Raw genomic sequence first — 13,440 nt, 5'->3', positions numbered from 1 at the left:
AAGGATTCAAATTCTTAGGTTTTTCGGTAAAGTCACGTAGGTAAAAAATTAAAATTAATAAAAGTAAAATAAAAATAAAATAAAAATCACGACGTTTCGGAGGCAACACGAGCTTCCGTCTTCAGGTGGAACCGTCACAGCACGATAGCTGCGACGGTTCCACCTGAAGACGGAAGCTCGTGTTGCCTCCGAAACGTCGTGATTTTTATTTTATTCTTATTTTACTTTTATTAATTTTAATTTTTTTACCTACGTGACTTTACCGAAAAAACCTAAGGACACACATTTTTCTTTTGTGATCTAACCCAAAAATCCATCATAAATTACTTTTATTCACAGCTCTTTGTTAGTCCACTCCTGGATCTTGGGGGTCGTTTGACCATACTTTACCACGCCGGTCTGAGTGGGTTGACGAAGGGGGCAGAGAGGGGAGGGAGTCATAGACCGATTCAGACATCACTCGCCACTGATGTTAGCCGTGGCCTGGAATCGAACTCGGATTATCAGGCTCATAAAGGAGCGCAATAACCGCTGTGCTACCGCTCACCACCACTGCAAATATATATATACTGTCATTATCGGCCATAAAACAGGTTTTTTTTGGGTTAGATCGTGTAAATATATAAATGTGTCAGTTTAACACGTAGGCTTTCGCGACCAATACTATTCATAATCAACGTTTTTGGGTTTAGATCGCGTTATTTATACATGTGTCGTAACCCTCCACCACCCGACACGACCAATCAGTAAAAAAGTGTCACGTTGACAAAAGACAAATAGTTCACTGCTTTAGCCCACCGGTGTGTTGAAGCGTGAAACCACAACATTTGCAACATTTACATTTTGTCTTTTGTCAACGTGACACTTTTTTACTGATTGGCCGTGTCGGGTGGTGGAGGGTTACGACACATTTATAAATAACGCGATCTAAACCCAAAAACGTTGATTATGAATATAAATGTGTCGTTAAACCCGCCACCACCCGACACAACCAATTAGTAAGGTTTGTTCACGTAAACAGAACGTGCCAATTTGTTACAAGTACAGCACACCCGTGTGTTGCAGAGCAAAGCTACAACATTTACAATCTGAGTACGACGTTTCGCCAGTAATTACAACTAGCTCCATCAGGCGACAGCCATATTTGTGGAGAAATCCTCGTGTTTCGTTCCTTAAATAGAGGGGTAGATGTGATGGCATCGCTTGTGAGCTCTTCTAACCCAAAAAAAACTTGTATTATGGATGACATTATCGGCCAGTTTGTAAATCGTACCCTTACATTTGTATTATTATTATTTGTTTCACCAGTAAGCTCATGTACAGGTGCTAGGTGGATTATTAACATCGCATGATCGCGACGCATTGCTACGGCTGAGTGAGACCATCCAACGGTTGACTGGCCAAGGCTTCTTGTGATGATGATCATTCGTAACGTCTGTGGTTAGACATAGAGAGCAACAATTGGCAGATCTACCCGGCTGCATGCGAGATACACGCCGTACAGTGTATATATACACACACACACACCTGTCAGATTATTCTAATGAAAAATGAAATATCTTTCGAATTATTGTTGCAGTGGCGCTGTGCGGACGCCCTCCTCCACTCGACAGTGGAGGAGGGCGGCGAGGTAGGGGGGGATACTTTCCAGAGCTGAGCCCCGGGCAGCTCCGGCTGAAATTAAACCCCCAGGGTGACCTAATATCCCCCAAATTACAGTTCGCTGGAGCCCATAGAGACGCGCTACGTCTGAAATCTCACGGATTAAGTTCGTCGCAGACGGGAGAGAAATCGTATTCGAACGTAAAATCAGCTCGATGGAATAACGCCCAGTGCGCATGCACAGCCCTTTTGTCAATCCACTGCTGGATGAGAGCACCCCCCCCCCCCCAACGAAATCCATAGCTCGTGCGGTATTACAGTATTTGACTATAAGGTGATGCTTGGTCATTGCGGTTTGGTGAAGGCGGTGAGCGCAGTAGCACCCGGTGCATAGAAGCACTATACCTGTACAACAATAGCGTTGGCCGCACTGCCTCCTTCCTGCTACAAAAACAACGTTGCCCCTACAACAGCTGCTCTATGATTAGCACGGTCGGCTACGTACGGTGCGAAAGAAGTTCAACATACAGGCTCACGGTGGCGGCGTCGGTCGTCCATCCCAGATGTAATCCGAGCTCAACCTTACCCTAGCTCCCGAAATGTGACCACATCGGGCTCATTCCGGGTGTCAATTGTTCACGAGGCCAATCGTCTGCTTTCCAATCTGTTCACCGAGAAATAATTTGAAGTTTCGCTGCAAAACAAATGTCGCAGACAGCGGTGGAGGTCAACACGCTCGCTCAAACTCGCCTCCTCCCAGGCATTTGGTCCAATTAGTCTCAGGGTATTTTTATGAACACTTCAGCGGTAATTGCGATCCATTGTGTTAATTGCAGAACCGCTGATTACAGACGCGCGCTACGCTCATCTGTATCAATCATGCGGATCGCACGCGCGTACGGAGCCTAGCGCTGTCGGCGAATGCTGCCATGCCATTGTGTATATATAGATTTGTGTGTGTGTGTGGATAATGCACACGTATTCGTTATTATTATTATTTTATTATTATTATTATTTTATTTCTATTATTACTTTTATTAATTTTTATTTCATTTTTTACCTACGTGACATTACCGAAAAAAACTAAGAGTATGAATTCTTGCAGTCACGAAAGCTTCAAATCTAGAATTAATGACAATGAACCAGCCTTTTAGCAATCCACCGTTGAAGTGAACGCCTCCACACACCGTATGGATCATGGTGGTACTTCACCATGCTGCTTGGTTGGGGGGGGGGGGACACCATGGGTTGGTGGGGTTGGTGGGAAGGGGTGGTTAACACCTTTGCAGGTGTCGCTCGCCACTGACCGTTAAGGGCCGTCCATAAATGACGTCACGCACGTAGGGGGTGGGGCTCAGACATTTGTGACGATGTGTGACGAGGGGGGGGGGGTTTGAGAATGTGACGTCACATCAAAATGTATATTCATTGAGAATGAGGTTCAACGACAACTCAACAGGTAGCCGCGAGTGACCCAGTACGCTTGGAGGTATTGACACCACTCTGTTCTGAGACGACACAGCTTCCAGCCTCAAGACAACTTGCAGACGACGGAGAGACGGACTCGATCCCAGGCGACGACACCAAGCAAGCCCCAAGTCTCCGTTCACGCTGCGATTTATCCTCGCCCGATCCTCATCAGCTCGTCCATCAGTAACCACATTCCCGGGGAGCCACACTGCCCCGCCATCGCTCTGCACAGTCACTACATATCCACCAGTGGCTAGGTAATGGCTGATGCTACCTAATGATGGTGGTGGCGGTGATGATGATGCTCCTCTTCTTGGTTCTTTCGGTAAAGTCACGTAGAAGGGAAACAATAAAATAAAATAAAAATAATAATAAAATAATTCTCACGACGTTTCGGCCACAACGCAAGCAGCCGTCCTCAGGTGAAGACCAGGTCTGTCGGGGAGACAGCGTCTGAATGAGATAACATCCGACTCCAACATATTTAATGAATTAAATGAGTCACGTATAAAAATAAAATAAGAAAAATTTATTTATTATTTTATTTCATTTTTATACGTGACTTTACCGAAAAAACCAAAGAATAATTCCTGCAGTCACGAAAGTTCCAAAATTAAGATTGAATTAAATGAGGTTAAAACTGATGGAAAAACACAGCACAAAATACAGCACCTGTTACGTGACTTTACCGAAAGTGACCAAGAAGATGAATCCCTGCAGTCACGAAAGCTTTAAATCAAAAGTATTATGTATGTTGAACTTTTTTCGCACCGTACGTAGCCCACCGTGCTAATCGAAGGTGCCGGGGAAAGACAACAAACTAAACACAAAAAGCAGTTCGACAGAAATTAGCTTTCAACTACAGTTCATTTAAAAGTGCATAGCTCCAGCTCCTGCAGCGAGCTGCGCACGGGCTCTGTTCACGCAGCTGCGCCGATTATTCCGAAGCACTTTGCGCTCTGCAGAGGAGGCGATGATCGTGTCGCCCGGGGTCACCGTGCGTCCGGGCGGTGACCTAATTGGGACAGCTGATGGGCGACAGCGGGAGCGTAACGTCGTCTTCAAGGGACGCGCGGTCGCTGCCTGCCTCGGAAGAGAGTTGGCTCCATCAGCCCACGTCAATTCTCTGCGTGTGCCTATGGGGCCGTTCATAAATGACGTCACGCACCTGGGGGGGGGGGGCGGGGGGGTGTCAAACATTTGTGGCGATGTGTGACGAGGGGGGGAGGGGGGGTTGAGAAATGTGACGTCACATCAAAATTCGCGACTTTAACTAAATATGTAATTGGTATAACAACACTAATTGTTATAACAACACTCCTACAGCATCAGAGTGAAGCGTAGCATTAAATACGCACTACAATAACAATGGTTGAAAGGGATTTGAAGCATGTTTTATTTTCAAAATGGAAATATGGTGTTTTTTTTTGGGGGGGGGGGGTGTGTGGCAGAGCTTTGTGACGTCATATTTTAGGGGGGGTCTGACTTTTTGTGACGCCGTATTACGAGGGAGGGGGGGGGGCAAAAATCGTCCAAAATCGCGTGACGTCATTTATGGACGGCCCCTATTGCGGTGCGTGTGTGTGTGTGTGTTAGGGTAGCGGTCAGCGTACTCCGTTACGACTCCCGGCCTCCTGGGTTCCATTCCCGGCCACGGCTGTGAGTGGTGAATGGTTCCTGCTCGCTAACAGCACTTGCCCCCCAATGGCCTCCGTGCTCGTAAACTCGGATTATGTTCGTGCATGTGATTGTACGTGTGTATGCGTGTTGTTTCCGTGCGCGTGTGTGTATTTATATATATGTATGGGGAGCGGTGGTGTAGCGGTTAGCGTGCTGCGCTATGGACCTGGCGACCCGGGTTCGATTCCCGCTCACGGGCAACACCAGTGAAGATTATCTGAACCGATCCTGGGCCTCCCCTAGGTCGACTCAGCCTTAAATGAGTACCTGGTGCGGTGTGTAAACATCGCCACTGGGGAGACAAAGGCGGTCGGGCGTGGTGCTGGCCACCCACCCCCTCGTGTGCCGTTCCGGCTTTCATAGGTGCTCGCTAGCAGCACTTGCCCCTACAGTCTGTTAAGGCTATACGGGTGATCTTATATATATGTATGCAGAGTTGTTAGCGTATTGCGCCACGAACAAAGGTGTCGGTTTCCACCCACGGTGCGTCATGATGAGTGATATCTGGTGCGATGTGTCAACATCGGGACGGTGGAAGTGGTTTTTCGGCCACCACCACCATCTCGTGCGCCGTGCCAGGCTTCATAGGTGCTCGCTAACAGCTCTTGCCCCGACAGCCTGATGAGGCTATACGGGCAAGCTTAGTTTTTGTTCGAGTATGTGGGGAGCGGTGGTGTAGCGGTTTGTGCGCTACGCTACGAACACCGGCGTTCCGAGTTCTATTCGAGCTCACGGCCAACACCAAGTGACGATTATCTGCACCGGTTCTGGGTATCCCCTAGGTCGACTCAGCCTCAAATGAGTACCTGGTGCGGTGCGTACACATCGCCACTAGGGAGACAAAGGCGGCCTGGCGTGGTGTTGGCCACCCACCCCCTCGTGTGCCGTGCTGGTCTTCATAGGTGCTCGCTAACAGCACTTGCCCCAACAGTCTATTAAGGCTACACGGGGGACCTTTAGATGCATACGCGTGGTTTCTTTCGTGTGAAATGCATTGCAGACGTGCACATGGTAAATACTGCACCGTCTGGCGGTTACGGTGACTTGAAGTGGGACAATGGGCGGCGGCGAATTGGCCACCAAACTACGAGAACACGGGAGAGCGTGAGAGATGAGCGTGAGAGAGAGAGCGTGAGAGATGAGCGTGGGAAATGAGTGTGAGAGAGAGAGCGTGAGAGATGAGCGTGGGAGAGAGAGCGTGAGAGATGAGCGTGAGAGATGAGTGTGAGAGATGAGCGTGAGAGATGAGCGTGAGAGAGAGAGAGCGTGAGAGATGAGCGTGGGAGAGAGAGCGTGAGAGATGAGCGTGAGAGATGAGTGTGAGAGATGAGTGTGAGAGATGAGCGTGAGAGAGCGTGAGAGATGAGCGTGAGAGAGAGAGCGTGAGAGAGAGAGAGCGTGAGAGATGAGCGTGGGAGAGAGAGCGTGAGAGAGAGAGCGTGAGAGATGAGCGTGGGAGAGAGAGCGTGAGAGATGAGCGTGAGAGATGAGCGTGAGAGATGAGCGTGAGAGATGAGTGTGAGAGATGAGCGTGAGAGATGAGTGGGAGAGAGAGAGCGTGAGAGATGAGCGTGAGAGATGAGTGTGAGAGATGAGCGTGAGAGATGAGCGTGAGAGATGAGCGTGAGAGAGAGAGCGTGAGAGATGAGCGTGAGAGATGAGTGTGAGAGATGAGCGTGAGAGATGAGTGGGAGAGAGAGCGTGAGAGATGAGCGTGAGAGAGAGAGCGTGAGAGATGAGCGTGGGAAATGAGCGTGAGAGATGAGCGTGGGAGAGAGAGCGTGAGAGATGAGCGTGAGAGATGAGTGTGAGAGAGAGAGCGTGAGAGAGAGAGAGAGAGCGTGAGAGATGAGCATGGGAGAGAGAGCGTGAGAGATGAGCGTGGGAAATGAGTGTGAGAGAGAGAGCGTGAGAGATGAGCGTGGGAGATGAGCGTGGGAGAGAGAGAGCGTGGGAAAGAGAGCGTGAGAGATGAGCGTGAGAGAGAGATGAGCGTGAGAGAGAGAGCGTGAGAGATGAGCGTGAGAGATGAGCGTGGGAGAGAGAGCGTGAGAGAGTGAGAGAGCGTGAGAGATGAGCGTAGGAGATGAGCGTGGGAGATGAGCGTGAGAGATGAGCGTGAGAGAGAGATGAGCGTGAGAGAGATAGAGAGACAGGGAGGGAGAACGTCAGAGTGAGGTGAGTGCGTGAGGAGTGAAATGGAACGGAGGGAGAGAGCGCGAGAGAGTGAGCGTAAGGGTGAGCGTGAGAGTGAGAAAGATAGGAAGATAAAGAGAGAACGAGAGAACATAGGAATGAGCGTGAGAGCGAGCGAGGGAGATCGTGAGATCGTGAGAGAGCACGATGTGAGTGAGTGAGAGAGGCAATGCAGCGGGGAGAGGAGGCGGTAATTTTAGGCCACCCTGAGACGGGAGAGACGCGGTTCCTCTATTGGGATTTCAAAGCTTTCCTGGTGCAGCCTCATTATGGGCTCCATGCGCCGTCGCCCTGGTGATGCCTCAGTTGCCGTGGCGACAGCTCCTGGGCACCGTGACACGGGCAGCCCTACCGGCGGTGGCTGACGCTTAAACACACAAACAGGAGGCGCGCAGAGAGTTCGTCGCGCGCGTTACGTGCGCACGCATCGCCAGCGTCGTCCTCAGCGGGCAGCCGTGGTGTATCCACTGCTCGATGAAGGCCTCTTCAAAGCCGTCAACCATCTCGCACGGTCCTGCGATGTGACGATCCAGACGAGATGCTTTAAATCGCTCCGTTTCGGCAGCGGACGCAGATTCGGGGGACGCGTTTCTCATCCCCGTGGCCGCCACTCCGTGGTTAGTCTCGAGCCACGGGTTATCATCCACGTTTAGCCACCGTGTGCTGCACAAGCCCATTTTGTGGTGCAATACCGGAGGAGAGTGTGTCACGCAAGGTTCATATCTCGCTCAGCGTAAGGCCGTGTCGATAATAATGCCCCTCGTGTATCTGTGGAACATTCTCACTGTACGTATATGAATACTTTTCTAGAGGGCCCTGTCACTGGGGATTGTTTGACTCGTGATAATAATTCGGACCACTCAGAGGCGCAACGAGGAAAACGCAGACGAACGGGAAGGCAGCAGCGAGGCGGTGAGCCGGCGATAGCAACAATTTCCCAAGCTCTGCGGTCCTCTACATATTAAGACATTTTTTTTGCCAATTACTGAATATTTACTTGTGGGAGGAAACGGCTGGTCAACACTCTGGCCCATAGAGAAAGGACAGATAATATTATTCCACATTTTGCTGCGTTGCCTTCTCTTGTCAAGCCAGAGTTTGGACACCTCGACGCCCACGGGAAAGTAGTTTCACAACACCATTGTGTGATCCGTCAACCCTCGCTGCCTCCACAGTGCCGGATTACAGTCTCGCATAGAGAGACACACCGCGTGTGAGATGTTTAGAGAGAGGAAGAGAAAACCCCACCACGCATACGAGGAGGTATACGTGTTGGGGAAGGTTGTAGTTTTAATTAAACCAATGTCATACTGCCATATCATGACCACCTCACGTAATTTATACAATGTAGGGTTACTGTCTATTTTCTAAATGCATTCTACGACAACAATTCGGATTCGTATCCCGTATAAATGTAGAGTCTCTAAAATGTATAAATATTTATAGAATTTTTTTATATCAGGGTGCAGCTTAATTGTATTCGCATAATTTCCATTACAATACAGTATACTGCATTATGCAAGCGTTCAGTGATGTAACACATACAGTATCCAAAAGCAGTAATATTGTAATATCATCGGCACCATCATCCGGATCACCATAATTAAGTAATCACGACTATCACTATTAAAATTATCATCAACATTAACACCATCAACATAGTTATCGTCATCAACATTCAAATAATTACCATCATAATTAACATAATGACATTAACATCATCAACTTCGTTTATATCAACAACATAATACACATAGTTGTCGTCGTCATTAACATCATCATCACCACCGTCAATGACCTTGGCACAACAGATGTATTTGATAAACGTGCCCCATAAAAGCAATTTATATGCGTTTACTATGTCGTGACGGAAGCTAACCCAGTCCCACCACCACATCCCTCGATTGACCGCGCCAATCGAGAGGGATGATGGCCCATGGCCAGGAATCGTGACAGAGTTGGCAGCCTTGAAATGTAGCGCAAGCACGTGCGCCGAGGAGATGGAGCGATGGAATCAACTCCTCCGTGTGCAGACGCAACGTGGATTATTAACATCGCAAGGATTTGTGAGACATGGTGACGGCTTCGGGAGGCATTGATTCAGCGGCGGATTGATCGTTGCTCATGTTGATGATGAACATGATGATGAAAAATTCAGAGGGTGCGACTTCGGCCAGCCTTCGTCAATCCACTGAGTGCATCGCCAAGACCGTACGGGTCGTCATGGGGATTATGTGACCATACTTCACCTCGTTGGTCAGTGCCGGTTGGTAAAGTCGGGGAAAATGAACACGGGAACACAGAAGTTCAGTACAACACTCGCTTTTGCTGCACTGCCCTCTGCTGCCCACCACGTAGTCCCGAAGCTGTGCACGGTGATCAACCAATCCAATCGTTATTCAAGCTGAAGCCTGATTAGCTTGAGCGATCTGATGAGCTTCCGGCACCCGATATCCCCCTTGAATTCAACGCAAACGTTTTGCACGGGAAGGTTATACACAACAGCATGCCTGCAGGTGGCAGTTGCACGAAATCCCTCCTCGACCCGCGGCGTTTGGCACGCACGCACGCCAAGGACACACACAAAGATCTCATGGAAACGGAGGCGCTCTTCCCCCCTCCATCCCAGCTTAAATAGACGCTCCAAGCCTGGGGTGTGTCATTCGGACTCTGTCTTCTCGACAGACCTGTTCTCCACCTGAGGACGGCTGCTTGCGTTGTGGCCGAAACGTCGTGAGAATTATTTCATTATGTTTTATTTTTATTATTTTATTATTTCCATTCTACGTGACTTTACCGAAAGAACCAAGAAGAAGAAAGATCTCATCGTGTAGCCTTCAGCAGACCGTTGGGGCAAGTGGTGTTAGCAAGCATCAAGGAAGGCCGGCACGGCACACGAGGGGGTAGGTAGTTGACCCCCACGCACTGCCGCATTTGTCTGCCCAGTGGTGTTGGGTACCACTGGCCATCACGGTAGGGACTGACCGCCTCAATGCAAAGCGATCTACCCCCATGATTCGCCCTGCCACCTGCGCGTTTCTCCGTTTCCAGCCCTTGTCTATCTCCCCGTCTTCTTTGAGGGGCCCAGCTCCTCTGCGACACGGAGCTGGGAGGTCAGCGAGTGAGTTCGCGCCACGGGTCGGGGCTGCTTCACTAGGCTCTAAGAAAAGCTGTCTCGGGTGTGGACCAATAAATTTCAAGGACAGTGCACATACATTATCAGAGTTGTGTTTTTTTGTTTGCATTCCGACCGCAGGCATTGTGGTCAATGCAAACATGAAGCCTTGTAAAAAAAAGGTGTCAGTTTTGTTGCCAGATAAAAGGTAAAAAAAACTATTATCATAAAAGTGAACAGTTAGGAATTTTAGGAGGCACTCAGCGTCAAACTGGACGAGTGTCACGAGCTATGTTTGCATTGAGACTCCTTTACGAAGCGTTCCATGAAGAACCCAACGGTCTCGATAAATCTTAGAAGCTAAGCAGCGTTGAGCCTGCTTAATACGTGGACAGGTGACCATCACTCAGGGGCTTGCCAGATGCTGTGGCGTTGGCGCTGCGATTTGTGGCCAGGAGATGGCAGTGTCGGTGCTGAGTGTCGCATCCCCACTTATGCGTGCTGAGCTTTGTCCGTGTCATCTTGATTTGAAGCTTTCGTGACTGTAGGAATCCATACTCTGGTTCTTTCGGTAAAGTCACGTAGGTATAAAAGCTTTTCCCACCCGATGACGGACGCTCAGTTGCAGTCGCCTCTTTCAAACAAGTCTTTAGGATGCGGGTAAGAATTGTCTTGGTAAGTTATTAGGTGATTCAAGAATAATAATATTAGAATTAATTGATTACGCGCTTAAATACCACGGCTTTTCCAAGCGCCTTACATATAAAACACAGACCACAATCATACAATGCAAATTATAGTCATCGCACTCCCTGGGCTCCCAAACCACAAATTACGATTGGTGATGGTGGAATTTTTCTGAGCAGCAGTATTTCTTCAGAATCAGAATGTGCATTTACGCTTGAGGAATCCGATGATCAATAAAGCTCTTTTTCGCAGATGTCCTGTAGTTTCGTGCTTGAGCGTGGCACGGCCGCGTGCGTGCAGCGAACTCACAGGTGCGAAGAGGGCCCACATCTGGGCAAGACTGGCAGGCTAAACTTTTTATTTTTTGTTATAAACAAAACAATTCCGATGGGACGCAGTCGTATATGTTTTTCTTTTATTTATGGGGTACAAGGCGTCCACGCTTCTTGCGGAGTAGAGCGCTTGCGGTCCACGGATCCCGATGCTCGGGGAGCCAAACATTACGAGGGCGCTTTGCTCGAACCTCACGGGCAATTACCCTTATATTGCATCTCCGCGCAAATTGCTTCATCCCCACAAAGCCCAGGCGAATCACAGCCATCGCTGCCCATACAGTGCGGGGGTGGTGGTGGTGGTGGGATCTTGTAACTCCAAACGGCGCGCAGCGACCCGGGGTGCCCTCCCCCACTGGGACTCCATTCATCAGAGGTCGTCTCCACAAACTCATTTTGCAGTACCGATGAGTGTGTGGTAAAGTGCGCGAGCGAGCGTGCGTGCGTGTGTGCGTGCGTGTTTGTTTGTTGTTCAAATTGAAAGTTGTGATTCATTAGCTTTTGTGCCCCAATTTTTTGCAGGCGCGGAGAAGGTGGAATTATAAAGAGCACAGGCAGGGTCGTTCATAATCAACCTCCTACGCCACTCCTCTTTATTTATCCACCTCTCCCCCTCTGTGTGTTGCCTTCCTAAAAAGGTGGCGCGATCCACAATCGAGAAACGTCTGTGTAGCCCAGGATTTGAGGAAGGGGAGTTCTGAAATGTAAACCTTGGTTCTCGCACTCTCCGACCAAATCAGAATCTTTATTTATCCCGGAAAAATCCGATGAGCTAGGAAGCTCTATTTCACAGATGTCTATTACAATTGCCAATCTAATATATTTGCTTTTTGTCTATTTACCCAAGTTTTATTTCAATGGTTGCTTCAGAGTTATGCTATGATGCTGAGAAGTGTTCATTCGGAACTCTTGTAAAGCAGTGTTTTACACTGTGTGAGAGTGACCCGCTAATGGTGATATGGGGCCGTCCATAAATGACGTCACGCACCTAGGGAGGGGGGGTCAGACATTTGTGACGATGTGTGACGAGGAGGGGGGGGGGTTAGAAATATGACGTCGCATCAAAATGCGCAACTTTAAATAAATATAGAATTGTTATAACAACACTAATTGTTATAACAACACTCCTACAACATCAGAGTGCAGCGCCACATTAAATACGCACTACAATGACAATATTTTAAAGCGATTTGAAGCATATTTTATTTTCGAAATGTAAATATGGTTTTGGGGGGGGGGCAGAGCTTTGAGACGTCATATTTGAGGGGGGGTCTGACTTTTTGTGACGCCGTGTGACGAGGGGGGGGGGGGGGTCAAAATTCGTCCAAAATCGCGTGACGTCATTTATGGACGGCCCCTATCGCAGAAATTCTGAGTCCTCTGCAAGTTTTTTTTATCCATTTACACACACTGCACTCTCCCACGTGTGTTCTGATAAAGATGCTAATTTAATCGAAGTCAAACCAATATATTTTATTCTCAGGGCTGGAATAACTTTAAAAAATAACTTGGTCAAATGAATTTGAAAAACTAAATGTGTGGTGATGTGTGTTTACAGTGTATTGTTGACCACGCAGAGGCTATGAACTCGCTCGAGGTTTAAACGTGTGGCTCAAACTCGGATTCAAACCCCCTGTATCTCAGAGGTGCTGGCTCCGTGCTCTGAGCCATGACCCACTCGGCTACTTCCAGGATTTCGTGGAGTGTGTCCTGGAAATGCTCGGCTAATGCGGGGTTGCGGTGCTGCGATACTTCTGTCCAGCCGTACGAACCTAGACTGCGGGATCTTAGTTCAGTGCGCTAATCACTGTGCCACCACTCCACAAGCAACACTAAAACGATCTACAGCCTGCTGCTGGATAAACTATAAACTAAACGTTTTTTTTTTTATTTTACCAGGTAAGGCCCACTCAGCTATATGTCTTTTTTTGGCCACATGTTATAGCTCTTATCATGTTGGAACCGAGAGCAGCCAAATGCTCTAAACTTATGTTTCTTAACGTGGAGGGAAAAACCAGAGAACCCGGAGAAACATCTACACGACCACGGGGAGAACATGCAAACTCTAAATATACTGTACATGCTTCAGGGTCAGGATCGAACCCACGACCTCCTGTAATACCAGGCGAGGAAGTTATCATCTCGCCACCGTGGCACCGCAGCCTTCCCATGCCGTGTTAGCCATGGGGAATTATTTTAACCATCCTTCACCATGTATTCACAATAGGGTCATTAAGACATTGGTTCCAGGATGAATGTGCATGCAGTGTAATATTTACCATATAATAAATAACCCGACTAAAACGCACGTTATTTTAAAAAATCTAAACAAATAGGATTCGAATTGTTTTTTTTTGG

The sequence above is a fragment of the Lethenteron reissneri genome, chromosome 33 (assembly GCF_015708825.2).
Source record: "Lethenteron reissneri isolate LAM-NWPU_2019-01 chromosome 33, ASM1570882v1, whole genome shotgun sequence".
Classification (NCBI taxonomy): Eukaryota; Metazoa; Chordata; class Hyperoartia; order Petromyzontiformes; family Petromyzontidae; genus Lethenteron; species Lethenteron reissneri.
This window is presented reverse-complemented; position numbering follows the sequence as displayed.